The following is a 15,041-nucleotide window of genomic DNA, read 5'->3' on the forward strand; positions in this document are numbered from 1 at the left end:
CTCCACCCAGGTGTATAAATGGGTACCGGCGAATTTACTGCTGGGGGGGGGGTAGCCCTGCGATGGACTAGCATCCCATCCAGGGGGGAGTAGAAATACTCTGCCAGTGCTGATCAAAGACCACATCCAGTCAATGGCAGCCCAATTGGTAGTAAGACATCAATAACTCAAAGTATTTGGTTGCCACGTCTCCGAAGTTTAATGCTCCAGCAAATCTCATCATTTGCACGAGTGCCATACGATCATCATATTTCAATCCATTAGAACACAACGATCACTTATCTCACAAGGACAAGAATAATTGTCATCCGAACACAATTCCAGGGCTGAGAAATAAAAAGATCCAGTTTAAATCAACTGAATGATTAAGTTGGCCATTAATGCACTTGTATGCATATATACATCGATGACATTTCCTACGTTCTTCGAGATTCAGCCATCTCAAGACTGTTAATGCATCATTGGATGAGGAGTGAAGTGATCTATCTAATATTAACTTAGCTGCTTTGTTTTGCAGAATTTGCAATTCATTTATTAGTGAGACATTGTCCTTATCACCCCAGACTAAATCAGCATAGTCAAAAATAGGTAGCACTAAGCTGTTATAAAAAAGTAACCGGGCATTATAAGGTAAATAATACTTAATCCTACGTAAAACACCAAGGTTCTTATTAACCTTAGATGAAATATATTCAACATGGTCGGACCACGTAAAAGTTGAGGACAATTTAACTCCATAAATGGACTTCTTTGTTCACATAAAGCTCTTCAAATTCTGTTTCATTCTCACAATCAACTAGATCTTTGACTCCTTTCCCCCCAAATTCTTTCAGTTTCGCATACTTTAAGTTCTTTTAGTTTCGCTACAATATCCCCTTTGGCATGGTCCAAGCAGCGTAGGTGGATGTTGTTGTGGGCGGGGCTTTCGGCAATAGGATAAACGCTCTCAAAACCACTTTCAAGGGTGCACTCTCCATCTGTTCCATACATCAACGACTCTTTTCCTTCCGACTTCAGCCATCTAGTGTAGTATTCATAATCACGTTTTTCCTTGGTGACAGAGGTCATCACCGCTGCCAGTGTTGTTAGGTGTTTATTTACGTTGTTCTTGTATATGAACATTGGATTAGGAAAAGTAACTGTGGTGAGGTAGAAAGGACCCAGCTTGTATGTCTTCCACACTGGGCTCCTAGACTACTAGCAGTTCCTGAATAATCCATAGAAGCATTTTTCTTGCCCGTTATGTGCATCCATTGGCATGACTATGACTCCAGCAATTTAGAGGCAATGAAAACTTCCCCTTTGGACCCGGCCAAATGTTCTGGAAGCTCCCTTTTTAATATTAATTATTTCATGCAATCATTTAAAAAACAACAATCAGACAGTTTAAAGAAAGTGAAACCTTGGTGGTTCGTTGAAATTGGAGATCAGCAGGATGCTTCCTTTTGGTATCATACTTCTTACCGCGTTAGAACCTTGTGAGAGTCCCCCTTGCAACTGCAAGAGGAACTCTGCAAGGTTCTCTGTCATCGTCCAGCATGGCAACCATAGTTGTTTTACACAGTTTTTCCAGAACCATTTTGCTGTAAATGCAACACATGCCAGTAAGTAATAAGATACCTAAATACAATATTATCTTTTTTTATAAGAATGAATTGTATATATAAAAATATTGAGGCTGAATTTTGCGAGTTCGTAAGAATATTTTAAGAAAAAACCCCAGGCTGAAATTAAAAAAAAAAAAACATTGTTTTTTAGTCGAAATTTTGTAAATACAATGCAGTTGAATTTGTTTTTGATTTATTGAATTGTAAAAATGCTAACTTGCCACAAAATCTATTAAAACCTGCACTAGCCAAATGTTTGATCAGGTGATGACCTGTGTGGTGTTCGATGATTATAAAAGTCGATTAACAGTAAATAAATTGATACCGCAATTAATACATGCTTAAATGGAAATGTCAAATGGTATCATACAAGAATGTTCATATTAATAATATTTTTTTCAAACTAGAATTAGCCGAAAATTAAGAATATTAAGCCTGGGTCGGAAAAACAATGTTATTACAAAATAAAAAGTGTGTTGTAGTAAAGATATGATTTTTATGTATAAACTGAAACTATTTAAGGACAAGAATGTCTAAAAAAATTCTTGTCACAAAATCATGACCACCGTGAATCAGTTATGAATGAATGATAGATGACTGTAATAAGCTAGATGTATTAATTAAATGCAAGTGTCATAGGTTATTTATTTGTAACTAAGAAAAATGAAAAATCTTAATTATTGATATTCCTTACAGAGATGTCCCAGACTGGCACTGATCCCCCACGAATATAAGTAGGGGATGACTTTTCTTAGTGCACCCTTGACCATATGCCAATATCTCGAGTGTGCTGGTCTTGCCAACACTCCTGGCCGAACTGAAAATTACACCAATGTTTGCCTCCTTAAAGAAAGACATTCAAACTATTAAAAAAAACTACGACAATTCTTTTTAATTTCTGAGAGATTTTGCTCGTCGAAGCCAAGAAAGTATTACTAAACATCATCTCGATTTGGAAAAATCTAATTTACATTTACTTTCTACACACTAATTTACATATGCGATTTCTAAAACCGGTTTCTTCTAAGACCTCGTCAGTTGTTTGTCATACAAAATTTGGATATAAACATACGTCATGTAGCAACACACGAAAAGTAACTACTCGGCACCAGGTCCTTAAAATTTGTTACAAAGACTTGGAAACAAGAGTTTTTCAGTTCGCTACAGTGTGATAACAGTTCTTGGGACGGTCATACCAACATCCCAATGTCATGTTTGTTATGCCTCCAACCTGTCGTTCAATTTGTAGAAATTACCTAGCAAGCGATATGTTCACGATTGTTGAACCAGAGTGCATTGCTTGTTCGTTTAAGTGTAAGCTGTCGACACCAAAAGATCACTTTCAATCAATCAATCAACAACTTTATTAATGTGTCAAAGGAATTCTCGCCGAGAGTGAAACACTCTCTACTAATAGGGGACACATAAAATAAATAAAAATAAAAACGAAGGAAAATTACTCTTGGATTTGGAAGTGGAACAAGAACTCACATGTCTTATTGATAAACCAACACGCACGGAGAAGACTCGTATGTTTATATCCAAATTTTGAAGCTCCTTGGCATGTGGGAGAAGTCTTCGATGATCTGGAAGATCAAGTTTATTATTGGAACACTCTGATGGCCAATATCACTGATGAGAATCTTCCATTAAAGAAGATGAGGGTAAGAGCAAAAGATGTGCCATATATGACAACAAACTGGAAGAACGCTATCAGAGCTAAGAGAAGGGCATTAGCAACCTATCAGAACGACAAATCTGACTCCAACTGGGATGAACTGCGTAAATGGCGTAATGAAGCCACCCGACAAAGACGGATAGCAATCAAGTCTTACTGGAAGGGTAAATCTGATCATCTCAAGGAAAACCCAGCAGACTTTTACAGAACTTTTATGCCATTCTTAGGCTCAAAAGCCCCTGCAAAAAGTTCCGAGTTCAATCTCAAAGTAGGTGATGAAATTGTCAAGGATCAAGACAAGGTAGCTGAAACTCTGGCCGATTATTTTGCTTCAATTGCAGATGGCATCGGTGGAGAAAATGTTGAAAATTTAACGGAAGCTGATTTCACCAACCACCCAAGTGTGTTAAAAACAGCACAGCTTTCAATTCAAAATGATGCTATAAAGCTAAACCCTCTTCAAAAAGCGCAAGTTCAAGAAGTAATGGAGTCATTAAAAGTCAAGAAGGCATCTGGCTGTGACTCCATTCCTCCATTTGCTCTAAAAGTTGGAGCAGAGGTTCTTGCTATCTCCCTCACCAATTTATTTAACAGCTATGTGTAACGGAGTGTTGTGGAGGAAATCTTCCACCTCTTTTAAATTAACCCCTGACTCACACAGGAGTTTAAGGAATCTGCAGTAGAAGTGAGGTGCAACCTTTGTGGTGAAGTGCATAAGAGAGCAGATGAAACGGCCCACTCGCAGAAATGTTTGATGAGACACTACTGGGAGCTACCCTGTGAAATTCATGTGAAAATTTCACAGGGACTTCACAAGGTTTTTCAAATTTTTTTTACAGAAATGTGAAATACCATGTGAAAGTAACCATGTGAAAACATGGTATTTCACAGTAGTTCATGTGAAAAAACATGCACAACAGGAGGTAGTAAGGACGTTAACCACCCTGTGAAAAAGGATGTAAAAATAATGACTATGTGAAATACCATGTGAAACGGTATGTGAAACTCAAGAATCATGGCATAATAATAATAGCAGGTGGAGAACCATGTGAAATGGGATGTGAAACTGAAGATATCCTGTGAAGAAAAAATCGAAATAATTTTATAACAAAAACAAACCAGATCTTAATTTATATCTTATATATTGACAACATTAACCCACGGTAGGCATTTAAAACCACTCTGATTGTATCTGGGTAATGATTTTAATAATTGTAGTTTCAATACGTGTTTATTACGATATAAAACAAAGGACAAATTTATATTAAATATATATCTCTATTCAAATTTATACAAATCAGAAAATCTTCCCTCTTGGCCTCCCCCCAATGTGTTTAATTATTTGAAAATGCCCAACGTAACTGTAAAAATCTGTAGATATTAAATGACAAACTTCATTATTTATTATAACTTCATATAGATTCAATTAATTCAAATTAAAACAATAGCTGTGGTATCGGTACACTGTAGTGTTCCCTTTGTGATAGAATGAATGTCATTTTTTCAGGCATCAAAAAGAGATTTTGCCTTTGTAGGCCTTTTTCGGGCAACACAATTTGTGTTTCCTTCTCCTTGTCAGAGTCAGTGACTTGTCACATAATACCATCGTTTAGCTTGCTTTTTCCGCTCTTTGGATGCCATGGTTGATGTAGGTTGCGTTGTGTTATTTCGTTTAGCTTGCTTTTTCTGCTCTTTGGAGGCCATGGTAGATGTAGGTTGCGTTGTGTTATTTCGTTTAGCTTGCTTTTTTTGCTCTTTGGAGGCCATGGTAGATGTAGGTTGCGTTGTGTTATTTCGTTTAGCTTGCTTTTTCTGCTCTTTGGAGGCCATGGTAGATGTAGGTTGCGTTGTGTTATTTCGTTTAGCTTGCTTTTTCGGCTTTTTGGAGGCCATGGTAGATGTAGGTTGTTCTATTTCCGATAAAGGTGGTGGGATTGCCTGTGGAGTTGCAGGTGGTGTTAATGTAGGAAGTGGTGGTGCTTTCATGCTTGACATGTTAAGGATTGAGAGGGTGGTGCTGGTGGCAGTGAAGGACTGTGCTCTTTTGCTGAAGTCTAGGATTCTGATAATGCAGCTGGCAGTAGTGAGATGGATGCATCTGGCCTGGGGTTAGGGGGTGTTGTTGAACTTGTGGATCTGACCCTCCTTTTTCAACCAGATCTAGATTTGCCTCAAGGCCCCTTTTTCTGTATGCCACTCAAAGGCCAATAGAATTTCCGATTGTTCTGTAAAGATCGGTAACCTGACCAAGGCCAAGATTTTGAGAAAGTGTAAAGAAAAATTGCATTGTTGACTGATGATTTGCTTATAGAGTCCTTATCGGAAAGGCATAGATCAAATAAGCAAGCGAGTGGATGCTACCAACAAAAAAGACATTCTAGCTACGATTGTGATAACATACAAAACCAGGAATTGGAGTGAACAGTTTATTTGTACTGGGACAAAATATTGCATGAATTTGTGTTGCATGAGTCAAAAGTTATCTGCACACATGAGGGGACATGTCGCTGTGGCTGTGTTCATATTTTAATTTTGTTGCTTCTTTATGTCCCCACTACACGCCTATGCCACCTGTCCCTTAAGTGTGAACATCGTGATTTATTTATCGTGTCAGAATAATAGTTATCATTAACTAAAGTAATTAAGTCGAGCAGTTGACAATTCTCGCAATACGAGACTGTGTTGGTTGAGCTTGTTAAGTCCCCCCTCCGATAGGACTGGGTGTTTTTTCCAATGGTAGTACATCATCGTTTTTTTCTTCGTTGTTTGTTCCCTTAAGAGAATTTGCATTTACTTCCCTCGAATCTTTACTTCGCAGCGTTCCTTCCATAAATTGATTTCTTAGATTTCCAGTGCCAAAAAGCGACGCTCTCTGTCACTTTCAACTACAAGTAGCACATCCACTCCTGTTTTCTTGTGCAAGGTAAAGCCCTTTTTAAACAAGGTTTTACGTCGTTTGCTAAGGCAAATTGATCGTTCTTTTCCTTCGTTAACCAAACATAGATTTTCTTTTCCTCTTAAAGATGGCTTTTTGGGAACATCTTGGGAAATACCGTCTGCAATTCTATCGAGAAAAAATCTTTAGTATTACTGACATAGAATATTGCTATGAAGTTAAGAATATACAAGGCAAGCCTGTTGGAAGAGAGCAGTATTTCCTTAATGAGATATTGGTAGACCTGATGGCTGAGGGAAAGGTCACACATGTAATGGGGTAGGTCAGTTATGAAACCTAAAGAACTCCATATAACCAAAAATTATGTCTTTTATCCAGACACTAAAGCAATGGCCAATTGCTTTTTGGCTGCATCTCAATTATATAGAATAGGATAACGCAACTTTAAATTGAGAGAAAAATCTCACTACCCAGACCCAGATTATTAAATTTTTAACTTTTCTGTTAGCCCCTTTGGTATTAGTCTCAAGAGATTATCCCTTCCTGGTCATTTGGTTACTTAACCATGTTTACCTTTCGTAATTTATCCAAGTTGTCTAGACATAAATCTTAAACCAAATCACCATTAGTGATCATTAACAAGTACTACAATCAGAAGGTCTGAAATTGGGCCAGTATGATTTGAGGGTGTCTCTGAAACCTCTTTTATGCAGCCAAGATTTGAGAGTTCAAAAATGCATATAATATTGATTTCTGTCTGTTAAATTATTTTTATATGGTGTGGTAACAGGCTTACCAACTACTACTTCAGCCCCTCATCCTTCCCAGAAGCGGGTGAGGGATAGAAAAGCGGGGAGGGGGAGGCCTACAAATAGCATGCTTGTACCGTGAGGCTTCTTAAGGAAACATGACCCACTCCTTTTTAAGTCGTGAATGCAAAGAACGACTTATAGCGGACTGCTTCAATTAAATTTGTGTAAACTCCCTTGGTAACCTGGCAATTTTATATTAAGTTTAAATTAAGTTCAAAATGGCGGATGAACGTGAAGGGCTGGTTTCCCGAGTTGTAATGCAAACTTTATGGATGTACATCAGGAGAATACGAATACTTTTTCCTTTCTGGAAGGAATTTTTCTAGTGAGGCCAGTGCTCGAATCCACATTTACACACAATGCAATGGAAAGGATGGCCAATGCAAGGAAGCAAGAAACTTGCACGCCGAACAATAGCTTATTTTGAAAGTCCGCGGATATGAAATTATCTTCCATTGAAATGCAATCAAATAGTGGGTAAGTAATAAATCACCCTAAATAAGGCAGTATTTTCCGCTACAAATTAGTCTCACTCAGCAAGATTAAACTGATGCGTTTGGAAACAATTAGAGATATCTATAGTTGGCTTGCTTTGTCTTTCGGTCGATCATTCATTTGCACGTTCGTCAAGTTTTTGTATCTCGTAATATTTTATATTCGTTGTCACACTCTCGTTAACGAAGTTCCCAAGTACATCTATCTCATGACTTAAAGTTAAATCAAAATTTCCTCTGGCATTCGTAGCTCATTAGGTAGCAAGCCTTATCATGTTATGTGAATGATAAATTTGCTCTGCTTTTGAAGGCAAAACTACATTTGTAAACACAGTATTATGCATCAAACCCTTACAATTATTTTTTCTTCATACACATGGTCTGTCAAAAAAGGGACATATTAGTTCAACTGTGGTAATTGTAGTTCTCCAGGGGTGTATCATTGCACTCAGGTAATTTTTTGCTTTGTCAACATCCACTGAGTGCTATGGGGTAGACATTCAAAGAAATACTGAGAGAGTACTATTGTTAGCAGCTATTAATTTTAACGATTTTTTCTGAGCAAGATTTAGCGACTATATAGGGATTTTCCAAAAACTTCAAAAAATAGTAAATATATCGTGTAAACCAGCTTTTACTGGCTGGTGATTAATATATGGCTAAGAAGAAAATAAATGTTCAGTAAAAGAAAAAGACTACCATATCTTGACATTGAATGAATATAAATTGCATTGCCTAAAAGAACAAAGTTACCAGTATCCATTTTTGTGTTCCATTAGGGTGGGAAGGGGGTACCGGGGAGGTACCGGGGTACTTGAAATTTGACCAAGACAAATTTTAGCAAGTACTAAATTAAGCGATTTTCGCCCAACTCACTAAAAGCGCTAAAATGTAATAGCCACTAATATAACAATAGTAACCTTAAGGTCGATTTCTGTACATGTCCTATGCCTCCCCCCCCTTATCTCAGCCAAAAAGGAACCTGGTTGCATGCCATGCTGATAAATAACAAATTGCTTACACTTAGCTGCCTCGTCCCCAGGCGCCGATTGGCCGGACGTTGAGGCGGTAAGGCGGGAAAACAGGGAGCGCGGGGATTGATGGTTAGGGAGCGAGCTGCGGAGCGCATCAGGCCCAGAACGCCAAGCGAACCGTGCACGTCAGTCCCACAACACCAAGCGAACCGTGCACGACCAAGGACGAGGACGCCTGGGGACGAGGCAGTACACTTAGATGGTTTGTTGTACGTGTTGTCCTACAGATTTATTTTAACAAGGCACGTAGAATTTTGAATTAATTTATAGATTTGCCAAAACAATATCCTGCAATACAACACATCACTGAACTCTGCATGGGGCTAGGCTGTCAAGAGGTGTGGGCTGGAATGAACATCCTCCTGCCGTAACGTTGTATGAAACACATGATCAGAAAAAGAATTTTATTTCAAATTTACTCTCATATATTTTTCACAAACAGTGAATACTGCTCTCTATAAATTGACTTTTAGCAGACTGTACAGCTTGAAAAATAAAATATTTGGAGTTATTGTTATTGACTGCTGAAAACAAAGAGTAAAAGATAAACAAGCTTTAAGGTTCAGATCCTTTAATCCAACATGGCCACCAGATCTTTGCAGGATGGCTGGCAATGTATAGAGATTATTTAAAAATGAATTAATAAGGCTGATTAAAATGCATTGATGATTTTCGTGGCATGTAAAGGGGTAAAGTAAACTTTTTGGTTGCAAGTAAAGATACCAGAAAAGGAAATAAGCAGCAGTTTTCATTTGTTACATGTATCACGCCTCTAAATTGATAATAAATTATGTTGGCTTTACTGTTTCCTGCCAATTTCAATTCTTAGAAGTCACATGTATGAGGCATCTGTTAGTTTCTTTCAATTATTTGCCTTCTGTCACAGTGTCTGCCATTCTTTAACAGAGAAAAATGTATGTCGAATAATACCACTGTCCTGTATAAAATGGCTGAGCTACCTGGTTATTAATTAAAGAACCCTTTAGCAAATGTGAAACAGTTTGGTGGAAAAAAATCCCTAGCTTCTTTCCATTACCAGCTTCGCAGCATCTTAAGGTACCTCATATCTTGTTACCACTATACGTGTCTCTCTCAGCATTAATTATTTTAAGCTCTGAAATAATCTTCACTTCTTAGCTGCTTAGCTAGAAGGCCTCGATGGACTACTGGATGGTTATTTTTCAGTTAGAATATGGGGTTATTTATCACTTACCAGCTAGAATTTTAAACATGACTCAACTGTGACATATGTTAACAGATTTCATAGACAATTACAAAAAATGTTGTTTGTCAGCAGACATTTAAAATTTATTTTGGCTAATTCTGGGATATCAGTTTATAATATACCACATTCACGACTTTGCTCATAGAGCCTTTGATTGTAATAGAATGCAGACTTATTGAATAAAGTATGATGCTGTATCAAATTACAGCATCTTGTAAGGACTGTATATTATAAAGAGTCAAAACTTCACTGGGTAACTACGGTCTTCACGATGTTATCTTATAATTTTCATTTATCTCCAGGAAATCTGCCCAAACGATCCATCTTTATTACCGTGGACGGGCAGAGGCCGGAGTTGCAGGAGAAGCCAGAAGTGGGTATGAAAACACTTTTATTATTTTTTGACAGGCGTTGATGTGTATATGTTAAAAAAAACACTCAGTACTATGTAAGGCTTGTCGAAATTTGATTGTTCTGCTCTACATTTCGCAGTGGGAACAATAATATTGAGAACCTTGCCTTCTTTGGATTAGAGTCTGGTATGTTTGAATTTAAATTTTTGGTCTAAACTGTTGTGAAATAAGTGGTAGGCAATTTTTCCGATGGAAAAATTAAAAACATTTTTCACGGTATTTAAACACTGATGACCTTTTATGGGGTTTAGAAATCATACTTTTGCTATAAACATTGATTCTATTGAAAGTGCGCAGAAACTGCATTTTATTTTCAAACGCAATCTGAACCCATCAAAGCAGCCAAACTCCCTTTTAAACAGTTTTTAATTGATGCTCTAAAATAGAAATTATTAATCAAAATGTTTGACCATTATTTTAAAGTTTTCTACTGAAAATCGTTACAGTTAGGAAAGAAAAGAAAAAAAAAGAAACCGTTCAAGCAGTCATATTGATGATGGAAACCATTGTCTTGTCTAAACAAAACATTTTGGTGGAAAAGATAAATGTCACCCGTGAAAACAAGCAACACGTTGCAATAATTAAACAGCCAGGCTCGGCATTACATCAACATTTTCATGGAATATTTTTAGTCCTTGTTCTTCCAGAACGAACATTTTGAGAGCTTAAAAGCATATTTGGCAAATAGAAATAAGGCAAAACAAGCCGCACTAGGAAAACGTGGCAAATTATTACACAGCTTGAACTGTCAAACACAAAACCATGTAGAACCTCCGTTCACGTGTGCCTAGAGTTAATGTAGTTAAAAAATACAAAATTAACTACATTAACTCTAGGCACCCTAACATAAGGTTTACAATTTAAAAAGAACTCAATCGCCAATTACCCTTTCTTGATGTTCTTATTGATAATAATGACCCTAATTCTTTCCTTACTAGAGTTTACCGCAAGAAAACCTTTACTGGGCTATTAACTAATTATTTTACCTTCACCTCGTACTTGTACAAAGTAGGTCTCATTAGAACTCTTGTCGACCGGGCCTACAAGATCAATAAAACCTGGTTGGGGTTACACGAGGACTTAACCAAGCTTACTGAAATTCTAAAAAAGAACCTTTTCCCTGCCCATTTAATTGAAAAAGTAGTTAACCGTTACATCACTGGTATCCATAGCAACCATTGTCCCGGAGGTTCCCTCCCTACTACTTTGCCCACATTTTACTTTAAGCTGCCGTACGTAGGCTATTTTTCTGTCGTCACTCAGAAAAAGATTAAACACTTAATTAAGCGCTATTGTAATGATTTAGATATCAAACTAGTTTTTTCTTCTTTTAAGATCGGTAATCTTTTTGGAGTGAAAGACCCTATCCCCGGCGGTCTCCGTTCACGTGTGGTCTATAAGTTTGCATGTGCGGGCGTAATGCTTGTTATGTCGGCGAAACCACCCGATATTTTGCCACACGCGTGCATGAGCACTTAGCCAGTGATAAGGCCTCCCACATTTTCAAACACCTTCAGAATTCTGAACGTTGTCGCTCCTTGTGTTCAATAGATAGCTTTCCTATTTTAAATCACGCCTCTACCAGCTTTCAACTTAAGCTTAAGGAGGCTATCCATATTCAAAAGGAACTACCTTGCCTCAATCAGCAATTACACCATGTAAATCTAAAATTATCCTTCTAATTCACACATTTTCACGTTCTGTTGTTACTACTTGTCTTAATTTGCATTTTTTCTACTTATTATTCAACTCACTGTCCTTTGTAAACCATTCAACTGAAGATGACAGATGCTCTGTCGAAACATGTCTTTGAAACTTAAAAAAATTGTCGTTTTTCTTAAAATCTTTACGTGTCTGCTGTTCTCAAGACCTTTTAAAAATAGAAATATAAATAACTTTTCATTTTTGGAAGTGTGATCTTTTCATTTTTTCACTTATTAAACATATATTCCCTGATAATCATGCAGATACTGGTAACGCAGCCCACAGTTTGTCAAGAACACAAGAAGTGGCCAGCATCATGCAGCACATGATGCATACCTGCAGTGTTGCACTTCCACTTGCAACACATTCCCTAGATGAGGTAGCGTACTTATGAATCTTAATATGCATGCACACTTTGCAATTAACAGTTACTGTAATTTATAAAATATTCACATTATTCAAAATGTTGTTTATCTTCGTAAATTTTACTTTCACAAAATTGCATTAATACTATTTGATGTTCTGTTGACAATGAATATATTGGCTGTTCATTTTTAGTTTCTCTGGCAGGCAAGGGATGATGGGGCTGTAGCTATCCTGATTATCTACAGTCTTAAAGAAGCAGAGAAATGTACTTCAAATGTCCGTTCTTAAGTGAGTATTTGAGTGATAAATACGTACACATCAAAGCTATCATGCATCTATCCTGGCGTGCAATATATGGGACAATAATGTTACCGTGTTTCCTGACTGCCGATCAGTGCAAGTCAAGGAGACACAAATTGAAATGTCGAAATATTTTGCAATTCTGTCATTTTGTGAAATTGACAAAAATTATTGTTAGAAATAATTGTTAGTAAACACAATTTAACTACCAGAAATCAATTTTTGTTCAGCCATTCGAATTTAAAGAATGTCAATCATTGTTTTCGTAGGATTTTAAGCACTAAAACTGCCAAAGAAATAAAGAACAAAAATGTGCTATTTTGGGCTACAAAAAGTAGCTAAAATGAAGGAAAAAGAGGTTAGTGAAATAACTCAAACTTTACAATGAAGAACCCTAGAAATTCTTCTTCAGAAATACTGAAGGATAGAACACACCATACCTGCCAACTCTCCGGATTTTCCAGGAAGTCTCCAAGTTTTTCATCAAGTCTCCCGGTCTGATTTTCAGAGAGTATTCATACATTGTCTTAAATGATATCCTTACAATGCAAAGATTTCTAGACGTTTCCAGATTTTTGTACCCTGGGGGTTGGCAGGTATGACACACTACAGAGCTCCAGTGTACAAGTTAAGGCAGTACCGGTGGGGCATAATGGCTAAGAAATTATTATTTAACCCATAAATCCCCATAAAAGGTTAATTACCATTAGCACCACAGAGTGCATATATTGGTTTACTGTTACATCTGCTATTACATATGCTTGTTAATGGAGTTGAAAAAAAAGTTAACAGCTGATGGACCAACCAACCAGCCAGCCAGCCAACCAACCATGTGAATGAAGTTGGGCTAGCTACTATCCTTTCTGAATTAAAATGTCAGTCGTAAAAAGGTGTGTCGAGTTGAATATAAAAGCTATATGTCATATAAGGTCTTCATCTGTCAATGACAATATTTCTCCATTTGATTCATACACTTCAGTAATAAATTTTTTAATCAAATGGTATAGAACTCATATATCTTGCCATGTAAGCCAATCAAAATAAATAAATGTTGAAAGCTTTATCTAGATACAAAATAATAATTTTCATTGGGCAATTGTTCCACTGTATTCCGTCAGTTATAATCCATCAAAAAACGGAAAAGATTATATAATAAAGCACTTTTATTCAATTTTCTTTTGACAGGACGAACAGAGGCTGAAAAGCTACAAGATAACTTGAGTTATCAACAAAAAGATCTCCCCGATAAAAGGAGAAGGAAAAGACCAATAACAACGCTATCTTTCTGAAGTGAACTACCACCACGTTGATCCAAATTTCCAAGGTTTTGTGTAATGACTTGTGGGAGTGCCTGGTTAATTGCAAGAGACTGCGTAGCGTAGCGTTTTATATTTAATATCAAAAGGAACTTTTCTCGCCAACAAATGTAACGACAGATTTCAATGAAGTTTAGAACAGTGTTGCGTACTAAAAAAAGCTTCGATTATCTGTTCTCTCAAATGACAATTGTAATTTTTTTGGTATTTTAAAAGTAGAAAGAAACAATTTAATCGTGTCGATATAAGGTTTTATAAGGACCTTGTTTCACTTTTTCAAACGCCTTTTTTTAAGAAGCATTCACTGTATTTTGCTTTTCCATTACCACACTACCCGTACAAGCCGATTCACGCACCAATGCAATGCAATGCAAAAATTTCTGAAAGTTATAGAATTACCCCTGGGAACAAACAGATATTCTGTACTTGCTAAGACATGAAACATGTTCAGTAGTTGTTTCTAAAATACATAATTATGTAACATGTCAGGTAATTCATCGTCCTTTCAATTTCTTATCCACTCATCCATCTTGCATGTAGGTTTATTGTGTTTTGTAAACTGTCTAAATGCACACACTCAGTTCTGAACATTGAGCAATTTCCTTGCATATTAAATTTACCCTACAACTGGCGAAAAGAAAATAAGAGTTTACACTATAGAGTGTTAAGAGCATAAAAAGACGGATAGAAGTGGTAGGGAAGAGAGATAAAGAAAAGACAGAAGATCAAGAAGGGAAGATGGAGGAGTTGAAAGGGAAAGAGAAAGGCACAGAAAAGAAAGCTGCAAGAGAATTAAATATGTTATTGTGCTATTAACATAAGCACCTACCAACAGTTGGAGTACAAGATCACGTACGATGATCTGGCCGCAGCTACAGAAAGTGCTGCCCAATGGGTCCACACCTCGGCCCGTCTTAAGAGGTTAGGACCGATTCTACCCGATACGGTCTTAAAACCTACAGTGTATATGCCATTATTAGAACTCGACTTGTCAAAGTAGGATATAATTTCAACTAACCATCACCAACACGAAACTGCAACCAACTTCTCCGTTTTTTCTTTTACAAGGTTATTACTCAAGACAACTGTTTGTTTTTTAGACAAATTGAGTGAGATATCAATTTTTTTTCTTGGAGATTTGATCATGACAACGTGTGCAGAAGTACTTCAAATCACCATAGTGGTGGTGACGTCCA

The 15,041-nt window shown here is 36.9% G+C and overlaps 1 long non-coding RNA gene across 1 annotated transcript; it reads left to right on the plus strand.

The window, feature by feature from the left end:
* The first annotated feature begins 5,958 nt into the window (after window positions 1–5,958).
* Window positions 5,959–13,151, plus strand: LOC144652333 (uncharacterized). Its single transcript, XR_013570475.1, has 5 exons — window positions 5,959–6,499; window positions 10,049–10,285; window positions 12,127–12,242; window positions 12,422–12,540; window positions 12,833–13,151. It is a non-coding gene; the product is annotated as an uncharacterized LOC144652333 (long non-coding RNA).
* The last annotated feature ends 1,890 nt before the right edge of the window (window positions 13,152–15,041 follow it).

The sequence above is a fragment of the Oculina patagonica genome, chromosome 4 (assembly GCF_052425735.1).
Source record: "Oculina patagonica isolate OP01 chromosome 4, crgOcupat, whole genome shotgun sequence".
NCBI lineage: Eukaryota > Metazoa > Cnidaria > Anthozoa > Scleractinia > Oculinidae > Oculina > Oculina patagonica.